Source organism: Macrosteles quadrilineatus, unplaced genomic scaffold (genome assembly GCF_028750875.1).
Source record: "Macrosteles quadrilineatus isolate MER2022 unplaced genomic scaffold, UCM_ALF_1.0 Scaffold_9__3_contigs__length_116548681, whole genome shotgun sequence".
Lineage (NCBI taxonomy): Eukaryota > Metazoa > Arthropoda > Insecta > Hemiptera > Cicadellidae > Macrosteles > Macrosteles quadrilineatus.
The window spans coordinates 23,009,543-23,013,529 of record NW_026542602.1 but is presented as its reverse complement, the minus strand read 5'-3'; positions in this window follow the sequence as shown (position 1 = coordinate 23,013,529).

Here is a 3,987-nt window from a genome sequence, read left to right as displayed (position 1 = left end):
GTTTTTGTTTGCTTTTTATTCCTTAGATTAACTTTGTGTGCGCCTTGTAAAATGTGGCCCATTTAAAGTTTTCATTTGAAACCTGAATGCAGGGATTGAGATTCTCAAGGGTCTGGCAATAAAAGTGATGTCTTTTTGAGTATCTTGCTATTAAATAAGTATCAGGGGACCGCTCGTGGAGTTTAATTTGTTTGAAGCTAAAATAAATAAATGCCTTACATATGTGCAATTTCCATGAAGTTATGTAATACACTCGTATGTTATGAAACAAACTAGTAAACCCGTCAAAAAATAGTTACTGTTTTAAGCACTCATCTCATTTTTGGATCACTTTGTGATTCAGCAACCCATCGTGTCCGCATTAAAACCCATGCCTAAATAAACATGCATTAAAATACATTTTATTTTTTTTTTTTTGTAAGTACATTTTAAAAGTAATATTACCTTCAACTGCTCTATTAAAAACCATTATTTCAATTTGTAAAAATGTTTATTTTTTTTATTGTATACATTTATCTATCTATCTTACTAATATTATAAATCTAAAAGTTTGTGTGTTGCTCAATCACGCATAAACTACTGGACGGATTGGGCTGAAATTTGGCATCGTGTTAAGGGTCAGTGGAGCCCTGGGCAAACCCAAAAGTAGCGCCCCCTTTTTTCCTAGTGCGGGCAGGTGGTGGTTGGGGGCACGCTGTGGGCGCCCCAAACCTCCGGCGCCCCTTAGCATATGCCCAGTCTGCCCGTTTATATAAGTGGGCCTGATGATAGCTCACATTCCCTGTTAACATTTAGGCATATTCTTATCTCAAAAATCCTTTCCGGCTCCGCCCCAGTGGCTCTGTAGTTCCCCATGTTAACCTTATGAGTACTTATATTTAAATGGAATTAAAGAATCTTAACAGCTGGTTAACTAAACAATTTGATTCTGTGATGTTCAATAGCATTAAAGAGTTAATATGTTTACCAACAGGGTGCAGCACTATTTTTATTTATGAAAACAGCTAATTTGCAACCAAAAGGTGAGTGAGCATAGTAAACGAACTTCAACCTGGAGGCGTTAAGCAATCGAACTAAACCAGAAGGCAAGTGAGCGCAGCGAACGAGCTCCAACCTAAAGGTGAGTAAGCGTAGCAAACGAACTTCAACGAGGACGTGATTGAGCAATGCGAACGAACTCGTCTTGAAAATGAACGAGCATTTGACATAAAACCACATTAGGACAGGGACGTCTGTTCTGTCGGGCCAAAAAATTGTGGTACACAATGAGATTTTTAATTTTTTCTATGGTTTAGGTGCATTTGTATAACATTAAAGCTATGGTAGATGTGTGCTACACTAAAGGATATCTTATAAATTAAAAGACCAAATTTTCTTAAACCGTGTCCTCTCCCATAACTGTAATAAGAATCCTATACTCTAATACGAGCAAAGTTTGCTTGTATGTATGCTTACACCAAGATCTCGAAAACGGCTCCGACGATTTTCTTCAAATGTTGTATATAGTTTATTTCTGGCCTAAAAACGAGTTTACTGCAATTAGAACTGCCAACAAAAATCTAATTACATAGAAAAATGAAACTGAAAATCACATTTTTTTAACATTAGTCTTATGGGTTGCTAGGTAACCATGTTGGCTGAATTAAATAACAAGGAAAAAGTAAACAAAAGACTTGTAATTTGTCTATCCACAGTACACTAGCAAAACAAAATACAGTACAAAAGGAAAAACATCAGTTGTTCCTATTGAGCAAAGATTATACTGAAGATTACTAGATTCTATAGTCAAAGGTAGCAGTGTGGAGTGTGGGATCTGTTTATGACGATTAGATTACTTACGGTATCTGCAATCCTTAAATGCTATGGAAAGGGAGGAAAACAGGTCGACATAGGAAGTGGTGAAGGAAGTAGTAAAGGTGAGCAGTCTGGAGTGTGGGAACTGTTTATGACGATTAAATTAAGGTATCTACTACTACTGATTACTGCTGTGGCCACTGGTACCCTAGATGGTACTTGGCCTCCCCAACACACTGCCTCCATAGGTCTCTGCTTCTTGCATCTTCCTTCCTTCTCCCTAGCTTCCTCAGGTCTTTCTCCACTTGGTCGAACCATCTAAGTTTCGGTCTTCCAAGGGGTCTTCTACCTTCTGGGTTATTCCTCAAGATGTTCTTTGATAGGGAGTTGTCATCTTTTCTTAGAATATGCCCTGCCCATCTCAGTCTTCTGCTACGTACCTCAGCGACAATATCCGGATCCTTAAATAATTCTCTAAGTTCCCAATTATGTCTCGATCTCCATTGTCCATCCTCAAAAATCGGTCCGTACACTTTCCTCAAAATCTTGTTCTCAAATACAATAGCTTTCCTTTCTGATTTCTTGCCAATTTTCTGAACCATACAGGAGAACTGGTCTGATGATTGTCTTATAAATCCTGAGTTTGGTGGTGTGGGATATTATTTTTGAAGTTAGTAACTTGTGACAGGCCGAAAAACTTTTTTGTGCTAGGTTTAATCTATTTTGAATTTCTAGCTCCTCATCATTATCACTGGTGAGGATGACTCCCAAATACTTGAAATTTGTTACTTTTTTAAATGTCCTACTTTTCAATTTCAATGTAGTTGTTATTTTGGTATCTTGGTTGGTCATCATCTTGTTTTCTTCCACATGTCATAAACTTGGTTTTCTCTTCATTTATGTATAGCCCCATTTTTCTTGTATGTTCAATAAGCATTTTTGTTACATCATTCATTTCTTCTATTATATGTAATTAATACTATGTCATCTGCAAAAGCTAGCAAGTTTATGTTTGTTCCTATAATCCCTACTTCTGTTTTTCTTATCTCCTGAAGAGCTGTTTCTATGGCTAAATTGAACAGCAATGGAGATATCCCGTCTCCCTGCCTCACACCCGTGTTCACCTCAAAGTCTTCTGATACGTCTCCATTTACTCTAACTTTGCACTTAGAACCTAAAACACTCAATTTTGCTAGTTCTATAAGTTTTCTTGGTATACCTAGATGCTCCATGTTTATCCACAACTTCTTTCTATTTATGGAGTCATAAGCCTTTGAAAAATCAATGAAGAGGCAACAGAATGATTTGTTGAATTCATAATACTTTGCTATTGACTCTTTAAGAATATAGATTTGATCCGTCGTTGATCTGCCTCTGCTGAATCCTGCTTGATGCTCTCCAACAATATCTGTTGTGTATTCCTCTAGTCTTCTCTGAACTATTTTGGAAAGTATTTTGTAGGTGACATTTAGGAGAGATATGCCTCTGTAGTTATTGCAGTCTTTTTTGTCTCCTTTTTTGTGAATAGGTACAACTAGGGCTTCCTTCCATTCCTTGGGTATTGTTTTTCTCTCCAGACCTTGAGTATTAGTTTGTGGATTCTTTCTGCTAGACAAAAGCCACCTGCTTTTAAAATCTCTGCAGTTATACCATCCTCTCCTGGGGCTTTATTATTTTTTAAGCTCTTGATTGCTTCTTCTATTTCTTGTATGGGTGGTTCTGGAATCCAGGGGTGTACGGTCTGATAGACATCTTCCTGTTCTTCCTCTTCCTGCTGCAGATCACCATTAAGTAGCTCTTTAAAATATTCTCGCCAAACTCTCAGTCCGTCTTCCTTTTGGATTACAACTTGTACCATTTTATTTTTGATCCCCACAGGTGAAGGTGTGTATCCTTTTTTTAAAAAATCTTAATGCACGATAAAATTCTCTTGAGTTGTTTGCTGTTCGATCTTGTTCTGCTCTTTCTAGAATATTATTGATCCATTCTCGTTTTTTCTTTCTTAATAGTTTAACTGTTTCCTTGCTTTGCTCTTGGTAGCTATCTCGATCTATATCTTGTTTGTTTCTTAGCCAAATTCCCCTTGCTTGTCTTCTTTTCAAAACTGCCTCTTTGCATTCTTCATCAAACCAAGGTTTATTGTTTTTTCTTTCTTTTTTGCCAAAAACTTCTTTTGTACATTCTCGTACGGTC